The sequence below is a fragment of the Culex quinquefasciatus genome, chromosome 3 (assembly GCF_015732765.1).
Source record: "Culex quinquefasciatus strain JHB chromosome 3, VPISU_Cqui_1.0_pri_paternal, whole genome shotgun sequence".
NCBI lineage: Eukaryota > Metazoa > Arthropoda > Insecta > Diptera > Culicidae > Culex > Culex quinquefasciatus.
Genome location: NC_051863.1, coordinates 9,691,939 through 9,714,942, shown reverse-complemented (window position 1 = coordinate 9,714,942; position 23,004 = coordinate 9,691,939). Strand labels below are relative to the sequence as shown.

The following is a 23,004-nucleotide window of genomic DNA, read 5'->3' as shown; positions in this document are numbered from 1 at the left end:
GTTTGAAACGTCTGATCTGAAGCAGAGTTATGAGCATCTGTGAAGCAATTGAAGCAGCACATAATGGCGTCCCTAACTAATATTTTCTCAAAATACACGATCGTCAACAGAGTACAGCACCGACGTTATGGAAAGATATATGCAACTTGCTTAGAAGGAATTCGAACACTGTTTGCTAATTTGTGTATTATTAGGAGAATATATTTTTACAAAAAGAAAGCGAATAATATGAGCATCAAAACGCAAAAAAAAAAACATTTCTCTGTTTCCACTTATGTTTCAAAGTTTTATTTCCCATAACGTGATAAGGAAGTGCCGTAAAAGGGTTTAATAAAGTATAAAGCTACAAAATAATTTATAAATACACTGACGCCGGCCAATTTACTCGTTTCGATAGATTCTCCGATCTCGTATTTTATTACTCAACTTAGCTCCCGCGTAAAACCAGCTGACGAAGCAAAAGTATTTACGCTCCAATATTAATTGCACTTTAGAAGCTCATGATCCATAAAAAATGGCGATCTGATTCGAAGCCCCCGAAGACTCCCATAAAGCTTCACGCTCGATTCACGACCCAAACTTTACGACTTCCACTGCTGGATTTTTTTCATTTTTCCATTTTTTCGCGATGTTGCTTCCACCTTATAACGTAAAATTACTACCCCCACTGTACCTAAATTCGATTTGTAGTCCACACACAAACACCCCTTGGCGCATTATCTATGGTGCCTCCTGGAGCATAAATTTGCGGCTTTAACTCCACTCTCAACGGTGTAAAGCTACTGGCCCGAAGAGGGGCGCATCGTTAGCATGTTTTTTGGCCGATTCACCAGAATTTAAGCTTTTAAGGATGCTGGAATGCTGACTGGAAATGTAGTAAGTCTCCTGGTGGTTTGAGATAAAACAAATTATCAACTATGCCTTTTTTGTAAAATTTATCAAGAAATCACTCCAATATCATTTTTAATGAGTCAGTTTGTTTTCATTCCACTGGCGTACTGGCGCCACCGAGTCTGCCGTTTGGATGCTCCTCCCTTATCCAAAGTATTGATAAGTGTCATCATTAGCAAGGTTAGCAGCGTGGCGTTCGCCATGACCCCAAATAAGATCGGGAAACTTTTCCAATCAGTACACCACGTACGTACCACCGCTCACCACTCAGGGTGAAAATGAAGTGAGAAACCAAACAATGACACTGTTCTGTTAATTGTTGTGTTTTGTCCGTGGGAAGTTTGTCACAGCGTGTGGGTTCTATAAGTTATGAAGGGTTTGGTAAAGATAAAGTTCTGAGAAGGTGACAAATGAGATAAGGTTGTGTAGAAGTGTTAATTAGGATTTAACAAATATCTAAGAACAATATCCACTTCCAAACATCGTTTAAAAAATAAAAATAATCGAAAGTATCATACAAAAAATTCTGGAATCTGTATCTTGACAACGGATTTTTTTTCAAGTTGTAGGTTAAAGAAACAGGCACACTCTGATAAAAACAATGACACGTATTTAACCCACCTTTGGAACTAACATTCCCGTCCCATCCCCTCGAGATCTACAAACTGACATGGCGGGCGCCGTTGGTGTCCAACGACTGTTTCCTATTCGCACCGGCTCTAGTTTTGATGATCGTGATGTTTTATCTTTTCAGCGCATGCCTATGACCGGTTGTTTCGATAGGATATTATGGTCCTGGTCAGCAACGGAGAAAGACAACCATAGGTGATTTCTCATGTTCATGCTTTGGAAAACGGTCAAAATTGGATGTGAGATCAAAAAGTACACTTAACAGAATGTTTTTTTAAGTGCACTGTTTTTGAGGTAAATCAATGAAAACTTTTTGGTAAAATTTTGCAATTTTAGTGTTTTTTCTAAGTTCCTATGGTAGACCAATCCAAAAAATATTTTTTCGAAGAATTCAGAAAATTTCCAATAAATTTGTCTAAGAAACTTTTATGATTGGACCTCCTGTTGCTTAAATACAGACCCAAACGTAAATATCTCAGCAACTATTCATCCGATTTTCAATATTAAAAAAAAAAATACAAACGTTAAGTTGTCTATACTTTTTGCTTAAAATATTAAGCGAATTTTGAATTTAACACTAACCTTTGAGAAGGGTTTAAAGATAAATTCGCAAAATATAACTTTCAGTGGAGTTAATTTAAGCGGTTCCATGCATCAAAGTTGCTATAAATACTGTTGATTTCACATTTTTTTGGCGACCGCTTTCGAAAAAAAAATGATTTATTTTAAACAATGGCAACTTTTCTGAATATTTGTTCTTTTTGTTTATTCTCTGAACGTCAAACATTAAAGATCCAATGCATAGTGGTTCCTTGGTCAAAATAATCAAACCCGTTTTTTTTTTGTTTGATGATTCGGGTGCTCCTATCCTAAATAGGGTGGTCTAAAAAAATGCGTTTTTCATCGATTTACAAAAAAAAATCATGCCTCCGAAACGGCTGAACCATGCAGAGCGCCAATAATTTCGTACATGAGCTGTTTGGTCCGGAGACATTCAAATCAGCAAGTGGAACCTTCATAGAACTCTTTCAAATATTCAGCAAGTTTTTTTTGGACCTCAACACATTTTTCTTCAAATACCCTTCTTTTGGAAGGTGGCGCTTTAAAATTGATATGATGATTATATAAAAAAATGTGTTTTTTTTTTGCGAAAATCGAAGAAAAACACATTTTTTTTTTGACAACTCCATTTCGGATAGGAGAACCCTAATTGCCTAGCAAAAAATACGGGTCTGATTATTTTGATCGGGGAACTCCCATGCCGAATTTGAGCCAAATTGGAGCATTTTTGATTTGGATTCTTCCTGATTAACTTGGAATGGCTGAAAAATTGTCTTTTTGAATCCGGCAAAACATTACATAACAAATATAAACAAAGAAATTTATATATTTTGTTTCGTAACTCGATTTCAAATCAAAACAAAATTTGAGAAACTACATCTTTAAATCTGTATCTCGAAATCTAAATCGAAAAAACTTTACTTTTTCATCTAAACTCCCAAGCTCGTGAAAAAGGGGAAATTTCCATGTAAATTCCCCCCTTTTCATGAAGAAGCATACACTATTATTCTGTCGAAATGATAATACTTCAAATTAGAGGTGGGCAAAAAAAAGAGCGAGCCGCTCAAAGAACCAGTTCACTAAAAATAACAAAAGAACCGTGGTTCACAAAAAAAGAACTGCGGTTCTTTTTTAAACTTCGTTCTATTGAAAGAACCGGCTCAAATTGGCATGATTTTTGTTATAAATATAATTTATTGAATTTCCGAAAAAGTATTAAAATTGCTTTTGAGAATTGAAAATGCAATTTCAAATATTTAAATGCTTACAAAAATTAATTTCAAAAGTTAATGATTTTTTAAACAACATGAAAAAAACTTGTCACTTTACAACTGATTGTACATTAAAATATTACTGGAATAAAACTTTTAGCATTTGAAACTGCATAATTTGTAAAATATTACCAAAAATCTACTGAATAGTTCAGAGGTTTTGAAAAAAAAAAAATAAAACCTATTGTCCTATTAAATTTTAGCGTTTATAGACTTTATCGATTAAATCAGAATGTAGAAAAGAGTTTACAGAATATTTTCTCTAAATAAAATATCAGCATTAGTTCAATTATTGCTGAAATAAACGCATTTTTTTTTTTAAATATCAACATTTTTTCCAACATCCTAGATTTTTGGCATCCGAGCCATTCAATTACTCGAATGTTTAGATTCGAGTAGAAATCTTGACATAGAGACCGCCAAGACCTACACAGAAAAAAAGTTGAATTTTTACGAATAATATCATTCTCAGTGTTTTCACGAAAACATCTCTAGATTTTTTTATTAAAAAAGGTCCAATAAACATGTGCAACACAATAGCTTACAGGACCGACCGAGACTTTACATTTGCTAATTTGCTTTAGAAAGCCTTTGGTTCTTTTATTGAATAAAAACGTTTTGTAAAGAATTTGGAAAGAAAAATTATTGATAATCCACTCTGAAATAAGGAATTTCTGGAAAATTATCCAAGTTATCCCTTAAAAATCGATCTGACAGCGTAATAAAAATGCAAAAGCTTTGGCCAAATAAAAAAAAAAAAAACAATTTTTTTTACAGTTATTAAAATTCCGTACAAATCCATATTTTGCGAAAATTCCGTACCAAAATTCCGGCCTGTTAAAAATCCACGAAAAGGGTCGAAAATCCGTACGGTAAGGAAAAAATCCGTACAGTTGGTAGCCTTAATAAAAACTCATCATTTTCTGAGGTAAAATTAATCATTTTTTTGACACAAAATCTGTCACCATTTCCTGATGAATATTTCCAAATTTTTTTTCTGTGTATGGTTTTTAAGGGTATCTTCTCGTTTTCAGTTTTCATTTTTTTTATACAATAATTTGTAAAAGTCCAATGTGAAATAACTTATAAAATCACAAAAAAAAATCATACCATCCACATTAACGACCCCCGGGTCTTTTGTGGTCTCTATTGCAAGTTTCTGCTCGAACCTAGGAGTCCGAAGGCTTGAATGGGGAAAGCACCCAAACCTCTTTCAACTCCAAGGAACCTTCCACCCCAGTGTTTGAACTGACGACGTTTGGATTGCGAGTCCAACCGCCGCCAGCGATTCCACCGGAGTAGGCTTGGTGTGGTGTGTTGTTTGTACTTATGGCATGGAGATAACTCCTACACCTGGAATGACTTAACGGCCTAACAACCAAGGCCGGGACCGACATTTTACTTCCTCATCCGATGGAAGGTTGCAGCAGATGGGAATCGAACCCAGAATCATCCGCTTACAAAGCGGACAGCGTAACCATTCCGCCACGCACTGCCACGATAAAATATAAAATCACACGATTCTTAAAAAAACCTTTTCATCCAAAGTTTGAAAGAGAGCAAAAGAGCCGTTCAAAAGAGCGGCTCTTTTCAATGAGCGAACGAAAATGAGCGGCTCCTAAAAAAGAGCGGTTTTGCCCACCTCTACTTCAAATAATGAAATTGTAAATATTTTATTGCATTTCTTCAAAATATTGTTTGATTGAGTAAACAATATTTTCTATGAAAATTGATGTGATAAATTTATCGCCCACACAGTAAAACATTGTGTAAATTTGGAAGGTTGAATACCTTTCTTATGATGTAATTTTACCTCAATTTAGATTGAATTATCGACATTACAACAGAAAAGTCGTAAAATTACACATTTTCAGAGGTAAAATTACTCTGAAAGCAATAAAAAATAGTAAATAGAGAGAAAAGCTGCATTTTGAATCCTATTGATAAATAACCACAACAGTATTTTAATATTGTGGGTGTTCCAAAAATGTGGGATGACTGCAAATTAAAAAAGAACGATTCCAAAACATCAAACAGTAAAATGCAAATCAAATTTTTGTACTTACTCAGCCTATCTTATCCCTTTCATCAAACGAATTACACCACTGCAGAACGGATAAGGGTCAGTTTGCTTCCCCATTGCAGTGCACTCCAATTAGTATGTTTTGCGGGTTTGAGATCTGCACCATTGTTAGGGGGTGAAAAACAGATTTGTTGGAAAAGTTATTCCCGGAGGACCGACAACTTGTTTGTCCTCAGAAAGAACAGTTTTCCCCGCGTTTTTCTTCCTTCAAAGAGATAAATTTACATTTAAGCTGCCATTTATTTCCTGGCAAACTTTCCCCTCGCACACTCACAATTTACATGTTCGTTGTTGATTTTTTTGTTCTGACCAGCAGCAGCTGTTTTCCTCGGCGGAAAAGCATACAAATTTGCCCAAACAAGCGGGAGTAATTCACCTCACCACACAGAGTAGAGGAGGCCAAAGGTTGGGAAGCATCTTGAGAACATGACAGTGGTTAAATCCATGCGAATATATCTTGCTAAGCTGCAGAAGGAGTAGCAGCAGCAGTCGAGTAAAGTTTGTTACGTAAATATTTTGACCGGAAGAGGTGACAACACCAAGTGGGCTGGGTAGAGGGCGATGTATGGTGGAGCTTAACTGTGCGATGATCCTTGGCAACGCGGTCTCAGCGTTGGTAGAAGGGTAATTCTCCGCCAACTCACACAGCAGTTGCCCCGACCCCTCTTCGATTTGCGTGAAACTTTGTCCTAAGGGGTAACTTTTGTCCCTGATCACGAATCCGAGGTCCGTTTTTTGATATCTCGTGAAGGAGGGGCGGTAAGACCCCTTCCATTTTTGAACATGTGAAAAAAGAGGTGTTTTTCAACAATTTGCAGCCTGAAACGGTGATGAGATAGACATTTGGTGTCAAAGGGACTTTTGTGTAAAATTAGACGCCCGATTTGATGGCGTACTCAGAATTCCGAAAAAACGTATTTTTCATCGAAAAAAACACTAAAAAAGTTTTAAAAATTCTCCCATTTTCCGTTACTCGACTGTAAAAAATTTTGGAACATGTCATTTTATGGGAAATTTAATGTACTTTTCGAATCTACATTGTCCCAGAAGGGTCATTTTTTCATTTAGAACAAAATTTTTCAATTTAAAATTTCGTGTTTTTTCTAACTTTGCAGGGTTATTTTTTAAAGTGTAACAATGTTCTACAAAGTTGTAGAGCAGACAATTACAAAAATTTTGATGTATAGACATAAGGGGTTTGCTTATAAACATCACGAGTTATCGCGATTTTATGAAAAAAAGTTTTGAAAAAGTTGGTCGTCATCGATCATGGCCATTCATGGTCACCCGTGACAGACACGGATGACGAAACAAAGAGAAACGCAAAAAGTAACTTTTTCAAAACTTTTTTTCGTAAAATCGCGATAACTCGTGATGTTTATAAGCAAACCCCTTATGTCTATATATCAAAATTTTTGTAATTGTCTGCTCTACAACTTTGTAGAACATTGTTACACTCTAAAAAATAACCCTGCAAAGTTAGAAAAACACGAAATTTTAAAATGAAAAATTTTGTTCTAAATGAAAAAATGACCCTTCTGGGACAATGTAGATTCGAAAAGAACATTAAATTTCCCATAAAATGACATGTTCCAAAATTTTTTACAGTCAAGTAACGGAAAATGGGAGAATTTTTAAAACTTTTTTAGTGTTTTTTTCGATGAAACATACGTTTATTCGGAATTCTGAGTACGCCATCAAATCGGGCGTCTAATTTTACATAAAAGTCCCTTTGACACCAAATTTCTATCTCATCACCGTTTCAGGCTGCAAATTGTTGAAAAACACCTCTTTTTCGCATGTTCAAAATGGAAGGGGTCGTACCGCCCCTCCGTCACGAGAAATCAAAAAACGGACCTCGGATTCGTGATCAGGGACAAAAGTTACCCCTTAAGACAAAGTTTCACGCAAATCGAAGAGGGGTCGGGGCAACTTTTCCCGATTTCGTGTGAGTTGGTAGAGAATTACCCAGAAAGGATGATGATTAAGGAGAAAGTTTCGCTATCAAAACGGTGCACTATGGGGAGCATGGTGAAAGTTTTCCACGTGTGTTATACTCGGTTGCGAGAGTTGGGTTAGCTATTGGTGAAACTTTTGTCGTAATAGGAACATCAGCACTGATTTGCATGTTTGGATTAGATTTGTGATTTAGAGCCTAAAGTCACCTAAAGTTGTTATTATAAACACGTCAATACAAAAAATTATTACATATTTTAGACAATGTAAACTGAGTTTTAAAATCAATAAAAGCTGATTGTTCTCAACATCCTACCATAATGCGTCCAATTGTGAGCTTTTAAATTTCCCCGGAAGTCCATTACAGGTCCCACTCTGGTGCGGAAATTAAGTTGAAAACACATCGCTTGCAGTGACGTCCATGGTAATTGCATTCACCTTGAAAACTTTTCCTCGAAGGAGCTGCCCTTGTCTTGGTAGCTGTACGAGCAGTAACAAACAAACACAAAAAATGTATTTACCTACACTGCACAAGAGAGCCTGTAAGATGTAGTTGAGTTAAATTTGTGTTTTGAGTATTTTCTTGTGCTTAGCTGCAAACAATAGGATATTTCTTCTGCTTTTCGCTGTTCTTGAATATTTTTTAAAATTATTTTACTAGTTTGATAGTTTATATTGTATCTTTCTGTTAAAACACGTGAACGCATTCTCTCAATGAAACCGAATGAGAACAAACTACAACTACCGTCACAATCTGGCATCTAGCACACACCTGCATTACACAAACAAACGAAGCAAGGTAAAGCTTACCAAACAGACCAATTGGAGTACCTACACCAGGACCTGAACCGCCCACGCAACCAGTTCATTCAATGGAACACCACCCACTCGTTGGGTAAACCACCCCGTGATCACAGGGAAGTTAGGGTGGTTCATCAATAAACAAACTAAAAAAACACATTATATTTCCAATGCACCACCCTACCAAACCCTCCCGCCACAAGTCACTCACCCACTTTCGATCGCACTGGGATGTTCGTCGTCGTCGCGCTCTATTTTTAGCCCGATCTTCATAAATATTTCATAATACCTTCGGCTTCATCCGGTCGTGGAAGCTTTGTTGTACATACTTTATTTTTGCAGTGCCGCAGTACAAAACTTGAACCGCAGACAAAGGATGGATGAACTTTTGTGGGTGGGTTGGCGTGTGTTTGTGCGTGGGTGGGGATGAAAGGGAGATGGTTTGTTTTCGTAAGCCGCTGCGAGTGTGTGCGATCTATTTTAACGAAGTGGGCTTAAAATTGAGCTTTAGATTTCGAGCAGTACACTGTTCGAGCTTGTGGTTAAACGAGGTTTAACTCTTTTAGGCCTGATGAGCAGTTTGTCCCAAAAACGCAATTTAAAAAAAAACTTTTCTGGTCATCTAGTTTTAAATCTTAGCACAGACCAACAAAATTTCTGCTCAGGCTCAATTCGAGGGGAAGTATGAAATTTGGGGTCCCCAGAAAATCGTGCACTTCAAATTTTTCAAAATACTTTAGACAGGATTGAAGCATTTTTCTCCAAAGTTGAACCGCCCTTATTCTCCATACAAACTTTGGAGAAAAACCATTCGGCCCTGTCTAAATATTTTTTTTGTAAAATTCATAGTGCCCGATTTTCTGGGGACTTCATGCTTCCCCTCGAGTTGAGCCTGCGCAGTAATTTTCGTCAATTTTTGTAGGTCAGTGTAATTTGTATTAGGATCAATGTTCCATACCTCAAAAATCATCGGTGCAATAGAGCAATCAGGGAGTTTCGATGTGTTTCGATGATCCGTAACTGTAACTACGGTGACATTGATATAATTTAAATTAAATATTGAAAAGAAATGGATTGTTTATAAAGTTGTTTGAAAACATGTACTGAGTAAGCCATACATTGTTCCAGCACTTTTCTTCGAATCAGTTTTATTCAATGTGGCTTTTTAATAAATGTTGTGTTGAAAATGGTTATTTTAAAATTTGGGCTAAAAATATGGTGTACATGTTTATTACAAAAGTTAAGATTTAATGTTTTCAATTTTAAATGATAACATAAATTAAATTAAATAAAACTTTGCTAAACATTATTTAGAACATATATATTAAAAAAAAATTCCTTCTGAACAAGTTTAAAAACCGTATAAAAAAACCGAATTTAAAAAAAAAAATCGACTGAAAATGCCAATAAATTGGAGATATTTCATTAAATTTTTTTCAAAATTATTTTCTTTGCATGAGCTTTTTGATATTTATTTTTTTCCCTTGTAAATGTTAAGGCCACTGCAAATATTTGTTGATGCTTATGTTTATATAAGCAAGTAAATCTTTCCCTGTTCCAGACGGGAACACCCTTGAAGAGTATCGGGGCCGGCACCACTGGGCTACGTGGCTCGGTCATGTTCGGTTTATGTTTATTGAGGTAAAAAAAAAAAAATATGAAATTGAAATTGTTTAAACCATACATGTAAATGAAAAAAAGGATTTTAAAATGCATTTTGCACCTGCAATATTTTGTTTTAAAAATTTCACAACGGAATTGTATTGTTGATCGATCTCAAACATGCTAAATATGATTTTAAACGCAGGAAAATGCAATTCAAATTATTTTCAGGTCACTAGACTTCTTTTTTCATTTTCGAAAAAATATTTTTTTTGCCTGTAATTTTTCGGACCGATTTTGAAAGTGGAAGGGGGTGGGGGTGGGGGGCGGTATACATAAACTTCAAAACATATTTTCAGCGGCCTAACTGGAATAAATGTGCAAATTTAATATCATTATACTTTGATGGACGAAAGGTTTTTAGTGTTGCGATCAGTTTTTGAAACATTTTTCCTGAAACGGTCAAAAATACACTTAAAAACAATTTTAAAACCATTTTGATAACGAAAAAGTATTCAAGTTGTAATCATGTTCAATTTTATGAAAGACTATTCTTTTTCATATCCGAACAAATACCAATGGATGTAAAAAGGTTTCATTTCGTTTGTTTCTGAACATTTTTTATCCATTACAAATACAGGCCACGGATAGAAAAATATTTCAAAAGATTGTTTGATATTGTTTTGTTTGCTGAGCTTATCTGATCATCACTTAAAACTTTGCCAAAGATTGGTGATCAGAAAATGTCATATCAAAATATATACAAATTAGATTTTAAAAAAAGTACATTTTTAAAATTTTTATAAATTGCACCGTTTTCAATTTTTATCCATTTTTAGGTCAAGTTTGTAAATATATAACTTTTTGACAAATACCGTAAACTGGGGAGACATTGATAGGATTTAAATGTATTTCTCAAATATAACTCACACGGTAAAACTTGTGTTAAGATTTATATTTCATGCACTGGGGTAGGTTAAGCAATGCTCAGGAACTTTTTTTAACACTGGAACGCCCAACTCATGTCCAACTTACACGGACGACTAAGCCTCCCAAAAAAGGTGGAACGGTAACTTCAACTCGCTGGTTCTCGGGCATAACTCAACCAATCGGGACGATTCTTGTTTCCAGTGTTTTGTAAGAATGTCTAGATGATCCTAAAATTTTGCTGAACTTGATTTGAACAAATCTGTAATTTCTGCGACCGAAAACATCGTTCCAACTTTTTTTAAACGACTGCCTCCGCGGAATTTTCGGCGAATTCTTTTTTACACGCGGAAAAAAAAATTGGAACGATGTTTTTGATCGCGAAAATTACAGATCATCAAATTAAATTTTGCAAAGTTCTAGAATCATCTAGACATCCTAACAAATCACTGGAAAGAAGAATCATCTTGATTGGTTGAGTTATGCCCGAGAACCATTGAGTTGAAGTTACCGTTCCAACTTTTTTGGAGCCTTGGGCGTTGGAATGTTAAAGTAATTATGTTATGAAAAATTGTGCTTTTTATTTATTATCTGAAAACTGGAACCTATGTTCCTTTCAAATTTAATTTGAAAAATTCAATATTCATTGTTCGTTTAACTAAGTTTATTAACCTTTGATAAAATTAATATTAAAATTTATAAAAAGTTACAAGCTTGATGAAAATTTTAGTTAGTTTTCTTTTGTAAAAATATCAATATTTGTTTCACAATTTTCCAAATTTACCAACAACAAAGTTTTAACTTTCAAAATATCTTTAACGATTTTTGTTATGTTGTTAAAAGAATTCGTTTTACGATTCAAAATCAATTTCATTAACAAAAACATGACACTTCGAGAGTATTTAAATAATTTTATTTATCATTTTTAAAATTATTTTTTATTGATTAAATCCAGGGCTGCGGAGTCGGGTCATATTTCAAGCGACTTCGATTCCGACTCCAACTCCGGCTTTCTGAGTTAAGCCGTTTCCGACTCCGGTTCCGGCTTTCAACAAATTGTTGACTTCGGCTCCGACTCCGGCCTACCAACTCTAGCCGACTCCGACTCCAGCTTCCAAAATTTGTTGACTCTGGCTCCGACTACGACTCCGACACCTAATCTGTATTTTAAATATTGAAAAAACGCATTTTCAGCACAACAATTTTCTGAGTAAATTTGAATTATGTTGTTTGAAAAATTGGAACATTTTATTTAACTACTTTAAATTTACAATCATTTTTATGTTAATTAGCTAGCTACACTAATTTTCAATTGTTTTTTTCAGCAAGTTTTCATTTACTGAAAAAAAATCAATAGTGCAGATTTCAGTAAATTTAACTGAATTTAGTAATGAGAAATTGGTGTCCAATAACTATCAAAGATACCGTGGTTTTGAAATAAACAATTTTCAAAGTAACTATTTCTTAAAAGTTTTTTTTTGAATTTATTTGAGAAGAGGTACATGGACATTGTGTGACCCAGCCCAGTACACACTTTAAACATACAAATCATGAGAAAATTCTAATATTTGAAAAATAAATTAAATTATATCAATTAATCAAATAATTAATAATTATATCACCCCGATTTAAGGCATTTAAAAAAATAGACTTGTTCAACGATATTATATAAGGACTTTAAGAGTTTTGTAGAGAAATTGTAAACATTGGGGTAATCGATATATCTAATAAATTCAATGACTCGTATATGCAAAGTTGCATATGCGAGACATAAGAGCGCCGGTTTAACTGTATTTCAAAATCAGTTGCAACTGATTTTCGATATTTGATGAAATCAATCTCCCGGTTTACGGTATTTACGGTATTTACTCTTTACTCTGAAATGAATATTCCAAACAGAATTAGAAAATTCTCAACAATTTTCTATTTTTCCATTTTTGATTGTCGAAAATATAGCGAAAATATATATTTTAGGTGCTACCCAATCAGCACGACGAAATCTTAAAAATTACTGATTATATTTCGATGTAAAAAAAAATCTCATCACTCGAAATTTGATAAAACAGTTTAAAAATTGTATCATGTTGAACCTAACTGAAGCACATTGATTTTTTTCTCTTGTGCTGTTTACAATTGAAGGTGTTGTTAAATTTTCATAAGTTGGATCTCAAAACAAAAATTGAGATTTAGTTACCGTTTTGCCTTTGAATATATTTTTTAAAAGATAAGAAAAGTATGAACCGAGTAGGTTTTATTCCGTTTTCTACTATTCAGAAACGATGACTCCACTAGCACGAACGACTAGCACAATGGAGCCATAAAACTTAGTTCACCTTGTAGCTGAGAGGCAACCGTTCTCGAGCCTCCATAAAACATTGATCCACGCTGCACATCGCTGCAATTCATCTTTTGCAACTTGCTTTTTTTTACTATCGAACACTTTTTTTCCTTGCAGACAAAAGGCACAAAGCTCCCGTTCGGTTCATCATTCCTACCCATTGAAAGCTACTGAAAAGGGTTCGCTCTCTTACACACAGAGTTACTTGTAGTTTCGCCAGGTTTCTCACATCGTGGCATACGTGCCCAGAAAGCCGAGCAAGCTCTTCTTTTGCTCGATAGTTTTTCGCGCAATTTTTTTGTTGGCGGGGGCAAGCGGGTTTCAAGGAATCGATCAATTTTACCCCGATGACCTGCCAGCCAGGTAAAATCGATACCGATACCGCAAAAGTACCTTTTCGAGACCACTTGGGCAAATGGTCGAGGGTTTCGCGTGGAAGACCGACTTTGAGGTTCACCTGAAGCGCGTTGCCATCGTCCGATGGGTTCGACGGACGAGTTGAAATGAGTTTCATAATTGAAATTAGTTGGAAAGCTATTAAAATTTTAATATTTCATTTCGAGCAAACTTGCGAGGGTTTCGCCCTCTTGTGTGTCACGTGAACTGATGAAAGCTATCCGTGTCTTTTTCGTTACAGGTACTTGGCAGCGGTGGCGCTCGTTATACATTAAGTAAGCTATAAGAAAGCAGTGCGAGGTCGACAACATCTACTGATCATCATAACACACTCTCCCACACACACACAAAATCATCATCATAACAAAAAAACAAGTGAAAGTTCAGTAACAACATTTCAAAAGGGCGAAACCTACGATCCTGCCGTTTCGAGAAAATCAACATTCAAAATTTTGCAACTCCGATCAATTCCTATTTTCACAAAAAAACATGAAAACCATCATTTTTTTTTCAAAACGTAATAGAAAATAGCAATAATTTCATCACAGAGAGCAATTTGAAATTAATTAAGGTGTTTTTGCTATTAAAAATTGAGAAAAACAAATTACGCCTTTTTGAAGAGCGTGCCTCCATTTTCGCCCCACCGTATTCGCCACCCACTCAACCAAAACAACGGTTTAGCCCGTCAGGTTACGCCACAAAGCAAAAGTAAACAACAGATTCGCCCTTTTGTTTTTTGTTCATTTTTCGGGTTTTTAAAGAAAAAAAGTGGTGAAACAACTATTTTATCATTGTGAAACGTTACAGTCAGTGATAATACAGTGATATTTGCAACCTCAGTGATAAAAAAATTGGTCTAGAAAGCCTTCATAAGGAGTCCGATTCAGGCCAAGACTCGTTGAGCTAGGATACACCGTAAGTAGCAAGTTGGTTTGACGATGTGGTCTATATTGAAGTGACGTTCCTTGGGGTGTCCCCGCCGGAAGTGGGAGACACCATCCGGCCATCTCAATCTTTGCATAGCTTCGATGGTTACGGAGGCGATGATTTTGTACGGCATTCCACCTTAACCTCCCTACACTAACTTTTTGTCCTGCAAATGCTCAACCTAGAATCCCCGGATGTCCCAAGAACCGGTAAATTATGGACCTTCACATCTAGTTTGTGAATCCAGACCAGATCCGATACTACAATAATTGAAATTAAAAAGTTATGTATTTAGGATCATACAAATCTGTGTGTTTTTGTGGAATTGTGGTCAGAGACATCAAAAACATACATTTTGATCCATTTTGAGGATTGTCAGGTTAAAATTCACTAAATTATAACGAAAAATTAGTGTTTCTAAATATACGTCGGAACTTGCAGAAAACACTACATTCGCCCCTCGTGATTGGATGAAAGCACAAGGGCGGAAACTCAATTTGGTTTGTTTTGATTGATGTTGTTGATTAGCCCTTTTGTTTTTTGCTTGTAAAACTACGTATTTTCGGAATTTTGTGATGATGGAGGGTGTTTTAGAATCAGTTTTGTTCGCTTTATATGATTCTGACAAAAACTCAGTTTGTTTACATCTGAGGGTTTCGCCCTATTGAAAAGTTGTTACAGAGTTTTTGAATAACTTCCAAGGTTACCGTTTTCATCACAACAACAACGGCCAAATTGGATTCTCCCCGGGGGGGCGTTTGGCTGGCGAAGATAAAATTCAAACCAACTTCTCGAAACAAGTTTTCCTTTTTTTTTATTATGAGCTACCGATAAAAACACCATGCTCACACGCCGGAAACTGGGTCGACTGTATTTTGAAACAACAACAATCACGCAAAACAATGCTTCTTGGAACAAGTTTATTTTGGTCGAAAACAAGTCAACCCTATCGGAGGCGTTTTCGAACACTCAGTAGCATAAAAAACAAATTGACATTAATCTAGGAAAAAAACTTTGTTTTATTCAATGCTTGCAGATTTACACTGGCCCTATATCGACTCTATACCCGTCTTTAGAGCTTCCCAACAGCCAGCACTGGCTCCATTCGCGCGTAACACCCCGTAACTGTCAAACATCAACACAGATTGAGTTGTACGGGGCGGAAGTAACTGTAATGACTGTCGTCGCAAGACTCTCAACCGTGCAGAAGCTTCTTCGTCACAGCTTTGTAAAATGTGGAACGACGTGCAAAGTTTTGCGCGGGGGCTCCGCAATCAGCCAAAGGGACTTTTCCGAGTAACTTTCTGGTCCTGGTTCATCTGCGACGTTCGACACGGCTGTCGGGAAGTGAAAACTTGGTCATGTAGTGAGGGACCTTTGGTTTTTGGTGCCTCCCCAGGGGGAGGGGGTTAGGAAGTAATGGGAAAAGTTTATATCTGGAGCGATCTTAAGGAAGTGAGCAGCGTCGCGTACAAGAGTTGGCAATTGCACGAAGTGCTTGGGGGAGGAATTTTGGTGTTGGAACGCGATTTTCCGGGAAGTGAAATTAAAATGTATTCAAATTGGCTTCAAATGATTCGCATGATTGGCTTCCTGAAGGTAAAGCTGCTAGCAGGAATCAGGAATGTAAATAAGTACAAAATTATGGCAGTAGAAGAATAAAATTTTACGTCTTGACACAAAAAACAATTTTTATTAAATAATTGTATAAAACTTTTAAAAATATTTTCCACTTGTAAGTTTGAAAACACATAACTGGGCACTTCCCTATGAAATCGGCCGATTTCGACCATTTTAATTTTTTTGTAGTTTTTGAGCTGGCTCAAACTTTGTGGAAGCCTTCCCTATGATAAAAGAAACCATTTTGGTTCACTCATACAAGTCTCCATACAATTTTGACAGCTGTCCTTACAAAACTGGTACGTCAATATTCGAAAATCTGTAACTTTTGAATCAGAAAGATCAATTTAGTGTCTTCGGCAAAGCATTAAAGAGGACTATTTTGAAAAAATGGACACGTGGGAAATACATATTTCCCGATTTTTTTTATAAACTTTTTTTTAGCAAACACTTTTTTAATAAACTTTTATTTAGCAAAAACTCAACTCAATACAAAATTCACCTCGGATAATCGAAACGCGTAAACACATTTTTTTTTTTCGTTGTCTTTTTTTTTGTTTGTTGAGCTTTGGTATGATCCTTAAACTACTCTAAAGTGATTTAGAATTTTTATTTTCTTCATAGCGACCAAAATGGCGATGACAAAATATTGAAAAAAAGTAAATATTTATAATATTTTTTTGCATATATTTGAAATAAAATCAAACCCTGAAAAAAAATGAAAAACCATCAAACCTCAGATTGATATTTTAACATCTGGAAAAGCTTTTCAGTCGCAATAATGTCAAATACAGTGACATTATTTTTTATGAAAACTGCATTTTCAAGTCTCCCACATAATAATTTTCTTATTTCTGCTTGAATAAAACATAATAATTTTTTTTTGTGCTGTTTCTGAAAAAAGTTAGCAGTTTTTAACACACAAAGTAAAATAAAATAAATATTTTTTTTTCATTTTTGTCAATTTTATAAATTTTTCAATTGATAAATGTTTGATTCAGTTATCTTTATTTAATTTATATTTTAGAAATTTGAATTGTTTTAAAATCCCCTAAGCAAGACACATCACATCAATAAAATAAAAGACTTTTTTGATGTGATGGTTTTGAGCAAAACGGAAATTTAAGTATTTTAAAAGATGTTAAGAAATGTTCCATTTATTAAAGATTTTTAACATTTAATATTGACAATCCCAGAATATTCAATAAAACATTAAAAAAAACTTATTTTTTTTTCAGATGTATCAGTTTTAAGTTAAACCAAGTTGAATAAAAACAATTTTGCATCATTCGTTCTTCCAAACAAGGTTGGAGGCTGGTCATACACAAAATAGGGTATGTAAATATAGGAAATTCTGTATCTTGAGACTAGTTGACGAATATCTCGGAAGTTATTGGTGTGATTTTTTGTGATTTTTTTTTATCTTTTAAATAAAAACTTTTTCAAACCTAAAACTTAATTTAAAAATTTTGAATTTATCAGAAGATCACAAAATTTCACAAAAAAGTCATTTTTCAACATTGAAAATCAGACCAATAGTTTCCGAGATACCGTCGGTGGAAAATTTTAGCATAATCAGGTAACATTTAACAAACACACTTTTGAGCAATTCCTGCCCAAAACAGGAATTTTTTAGGTACTTTTTTCTCGACCCTCTCCGATTTCAATGAAACTTTGTAGACATGTTATCCTAGGCCTATAAAAGCCATTTTTGTGTATAAGGAGTCAGTTACACTCGATAATGACATTTGAGAAGGGCGTAAGTGTTTTAAATATTTTTGTATTTCGTAATTTAAATATTGCTGTACCTCGAAGCCGTTGCATCGTATCAAAAAGTGGTCAAAGACAAACTTGTAGGAAATTTGACGGACTTTCCGAAAAAAATACACTGAATGAAAAAAACACTCCACTTTTATGGGATTTTTTGATTTTTAAGTTTAAAAGTCACGATTTTTTTTCGTTCAAAATTTTTGTGAAAATAGCCTGAAATAAATGTTACAAAAAGACTCACGAAAAATGCAGGATGGAGCAACTCACCTAAAAAAAATACAAAAATCATTTACTGAAAATGTTTTTTTGGAACAGTGTAACTGACTCCTTATACACAAAAATGGCTTATATATGCCTAGGATAACATGTCTACAAAGTTTCATTGAAATCGGAGAGGGTCGGGTACAACCGATTCCCTATTTGATATGGAATTGCTCTTTTATAGATTCGAAAACTTTGTGAGGCTTTATAATTCCTGATTTCGAAAGTCTCATCGAGAAAATTTTAGGAAAATTTCTCAGCTTTTAAAATTTGTATTGGCAGGGAATTCATTAAAATTCAATACTGTCGATTGGACCGTGTTCAGGCAGCACAAATCCATCAGACCTTGATCAAACTGAAATCATTACTGACATCAACTTCGAAAATATTGAGGATCTATATGCAAAGCAAGTAGAAAAAGAACAAGCGTTAATGAAAATGGGAAGCACGAACGAAGTGTCCAAATATTATGATACGTTTTTCAAAATCGTACCATGAGACTTCAAGGATCCTATTTTCATGAACGCTTGTTAACGATTTTGGGAACTCTTTTTTCTCCGCGAACCAAGAGTATTACTGACAAAATCCTATAAACAAGCAAACTAAAGCTGAAGAGCCACAGCTGACCACTTATTATGTAAATCAAATGTGCTTATTATAAGAAAGATTCAATAAAGTATAATTAACTAAAAAAACTCAAATCCTATAAACATAGAAAAACCATTAAAAAACTGAACTTAAAAAAACATTGATAATGTTCTTTGTCGTACTGGTCATGTCTGCAACATAACACACTTCATTTTTTTCCGCTTGAGTTCCGACAAACAAACTCGGACATTCACCGAGTGGCCGCAAAAGTTTTTCTCCGCCGTTTTAGCGGTCATTCACTTCGAGCGGGAGTTCAAAAAACACCGTTCAATTTGATTGCAAAATAAACTGGAAACTTTTTCCACATCCCCCTCTCGCACTGCACTGTGATGAGCATGATAGGCGATGGCGTGTCATGACTTCATCCGGAGCGGCACACAAAGCGAAGAAACGTGATTAGGTTCTGTGTTAGGATCCAAGTTTTTCCTCTATACTTTTGGGTAGGAAAACAAAATTGGCGTCAATTTACCGCAAAGCTGTAAGTCGTTAACCTTTTTGGGGCGTGGGAGCGAATCTTGGATTTGCAGCTGCGATATTATTTGGAGGTTTTACCTGTAAGGAAAAGAGAAAAAAATACAATTATTTTTTTGTAAAAAATCAGGACTGAGGAACGAGTACAGAAAAAATTCAAAAAAGTTCTAACTCCATCATGCATCGAATGAGTGAAGATTCTGCTACATCTGTTCAGCATGTCAGTTGGTTTCTACCTTTATCGTCCTTCAGATCATTCGAAAAAACGCAAGTCGTTAATTAACGCTCGTCCTCATCGTTCTAGTTGTAGAGGGTTCGTTCGAATATTACGTAACATACTAGGCAACCAAATAAAGAAAAAAAATCATCATGAAGGCAGGATATTAAACGAATAAATTTTAAGTTACGTTATATTGGAACGATCCCGTATCCCTAGTACTGGAACTGCAAGCACTTCCGACGAAAACAGAGGCATAAATTTGGATGCGAGGCCTGAGGCATTTTGCCAAATACAGTTCACACCACCTAGCAGCTGGCTTCCTAACATTTCAAGAGCAATTCTCGCTGAAGATGACGACGAGAGGGAAGACCGCCCTCTTCCGTCCGCTCCAGTAGGTGAAGACGAAGAATCTCGTTCAAATTTGTGGTGTGGCGTATCCGGTCCGGAAGGAATTATCTCGTACGGATCGTCGGATTATAACGCACGCACACACATACTTGGAAGTACAGGTAAGATAAGTTGGGAAAGGCTGCCGGTGACCCAATTTTTGCGATTATGGTTGGGGAATAAAACAAGATTTAATGGGAAGGATTTATCTTGGTCAACAGTGTTGGCTTTTGATGTTTTTACGCAGAACGTAAGTGTACGTTATGCGAAGCTATGGACATTGGACAATGATCTTGATGAAATTACAAGCAAGATGTGTTACTGTGAAAATAAATAGTAGATTTGATTAACTTGGAAATTTTCAGACAAAACAAATATAATTTCGCAGTGATTTCGAGTTATTGACCCAGAAGGAGGGAAACCGTATAAATTAGAGCAACACATGTCTCATTATGGTGTAATCTAGTCATTTTCATATTTTTGAATTTATAAAATTCATGTTTTATTATTTTATAAAACCAACACCTTAGCAGTATAGCACTGAATGTCCTGAACAACTCTCCCGAAGAAAGTTTGGTGCTAAAATGCGTCATAAAAAAGATATAGAGTTTTCAAAAGTAGTGTATTGAAATAATCAGTGAAACTCAAATATTCTGCCAACATTGCCTAAGGAACCATGAAATACAAAATAGGCATGACTGTTTTTATATTTTGATGAACCTTACTTAAAATCGTCGTGAAGAAGTGTTCAGAAGACATTATTTGGTTAAGTTGCACCCCAAATCCTTAAATATATTATAGTTTTGGAAAGATTCCGCTTGACTTCGCAGTGTTGGCAAAAAGTATGATTTGTACCGAGTATTTCGAAATGTCTCTCTTGGACGCTCTGTAACTTTTGTTAGAAGCCATTTGGCACCATACTGTCTTCGGAAGAGTTGCTCAGGACGTTCAGGGCTATACTTCTACGGTGTTAGTTTCATGAAATGATAAAACATGAATTTTGTAAATAAAAAAATGTGAAATTGCAACTTTCCCCATAGTAATTTCCATACAAATTTCATTCGCTTTGCGCTGAACTAATCGCTCTCAAATTTTGGGAGGTTGTTTGGGACCCTTAAAAGGACCCAAAACATGTGTTGCTGAAAAAATCAATTTTCGATTCCACCCTAATGTCTCATGGTGAGAAACATTGGAATGTGATAACATTGAATAAAGAAGATAATTAGCGAAAAAATTGTGCACTGTATTCCGCCGGGGAATGGAACCCCGTTATATCTCATACCGTGAGAACGCATCACCGATCTGCCAACGGAACCAAACGGAACCGTCATGAGGGGCGAACTCTTAGAACGTGATCTGTTTCTACTGGGTAATCGTATGACATTTGTATCATTATTTTGTTTTTTTTTAATCCAGACTAACATTTTAAATGGGCGTAATATTCAATGTATGGCCCTTTTAAAATGTTTGTCTTGATTCAAAAATTTTGAAAAAAAATTTTTTTCGAAAAGATCATAAAATTTTACGAATGTTACATGTTTTAACATTGAAAATTGGACCATTATTTGCTAAGATATCGACATTTGAAAATGGTGGGTTGTTTGGGTGGGACTTAGAAAACTTCAATTTTAATGTTTCTTTTTCTTTAAGCCAACGGATCTCAGCAACCAGAAGTCCAATCTTCAATGTCTCCTAGACAGTTTTTTAGCAAATTTTCTGAACTTTTCAAAACAAATACTTTTAGAAAGGGTCACCCATGCCCAAGTAACATTTTTTTCCAGGAGTTCTACAAGAGCTCTTCAAGATAGTTACAGCATAGCAGTTTGGACCGCGGTAGGATAAAACTCTCTTCAAGTACTCTTCCCAACTCCTGAAGAAGTTTCAAAGAGAGTTTTATCCTACCGTGGTCCAAACTGCTATGCTGTAGCTATCTTGAAGAGCTCTTGTAAAACTCCTGGAAAAAATGTTATAATGACCATATGGTCACAATTTTAAAAAAGTAAAAAATATGTTAAAAATGTTTTTGCATAAAATTTATTTTTTTTTCCAAAAAATCACTATTTTTTCAAAAAATCACTATTTTTGCAAAAAACATAACTCGGTGGTAGATTTTTTGAGCATGGCTCAAAAGTTTGCCGGTTTTTGTCCCCTAAAACATATAAAAAAATTTCAAAAATCAAAAAAAACTAATTTTGGGAAATTGAGTTTCTGCGAAAAAAAAGTTGATTAAAAAATCTGCATTTTTTTCCGTGTACCTATTTTTTCTCAATAGTCCTCAACAATACCTACAACTTTGCGGAAGACACCAAATTGATCAGAAAATTCACTCAAAAGTTACAGCTGTTTGAATATTTACGTACCATTTTTGTATGGACAGCCAGCCAAAATTGTATGGAGACTTGTATGGGTGGACCAATGACACAAAATAGCTTCTTTGGTCATAGGGAAGGCCCCCACAAAGTTTGAGCCAATCAAAAAATACAAATAAAATCCATTTCCGGTTTTGATAGAGAAATGCTCATATAAGCCTTCGAGGTTTCCGAAGTCCCATATAAACCTTCGGATAGTCGGACTCCGGATAATCGAGGCTTCGGATAATGGAATCTTGACTGTATTTTTTATTTTGCTAAATATGGACAGATCTATGGGAAAATGTTGACCAATTTTGTCAAGGTTATTATTTTGATCATGAAATGTGGTCTTTAAATCATAACTTGTATGAATGGTGAAAAATTTGAAAGTTGATTCCTATAATTTTTTATGCACCCCTCAAAGTATCCAATAGTTTGATCGAATCATTTGCAAATTTGCTAATTTGAGCAATTCTCTGAGATTTCGGTCATTCGATTTTTTTTTTTATTTTTTAATCCGGCTGAAACTTTTTTGGTGCCTTCGGTATGCCCAAAGAAGCCATTTTGCATCATTAGTTTGTCCACATAATTTTCCATACAAATTTGGCAGCTGTCCATACAAAAATGATATGTGAAAATTCATAAATCTGTATCTTTTGAAGCAATGTTTTGATCGATTTGGTGTCTTCGGCAAAGTTGTAGGTATGGATATGGACTACACTGAAAAAAAAAATGATACAAGGTAAAAAAAATTGGTGATTTTTAATTTATTTTTTTGTCACTAAAGCTTAATTTGCAAAAAAACACTATTTTTATTTTTTTTATTTTTTGATATGTTTTAGAGGACATATCATACCAACTTTTCAGAAATTTCCAGAATGGGCAAAAAATCT

At 35.0% G+C, this 23,004-nt stretch overlaps 2 protein-coding genes across 7 annotated transcripts in view; one reads left to right on the top strand and one right to left on the bottom strand.

Moving 5' to 3' along the window:
• The window catches only part of LOC6048873 (pseudouridine-metabolizing bifunctional protein C1861.05), a 402,385-nt gene that overhangs the window by 199,581 nt on the left and 179,800 nt on the right, over positions 1–23,004 (bottom strand). The gene's annotated exons all lie outside the window — the stretch shown is intronic.
• LOC119768882 overlaps positions 1–23,004 on the top strand; it is a 272,264-nt gene that overhangs the window by 120,562 nt on the left and 128,698 nt on the right. The window contains exon 2 of one of the 5 annotated variants that reach the window (XM_038260530.1): positions 13,698–13,731. The exons of the other annotated variants lie outside the window; for them this stretch is intronic. The gene's annotated coding sequence lies outside the window, so the exon portion shown is untranslated. The remainder of the gene's footprint in view (positions 1–13,697; positions 13,732–23,004) is intronic. 5 annotated transcript variants of the gene reach the window in all.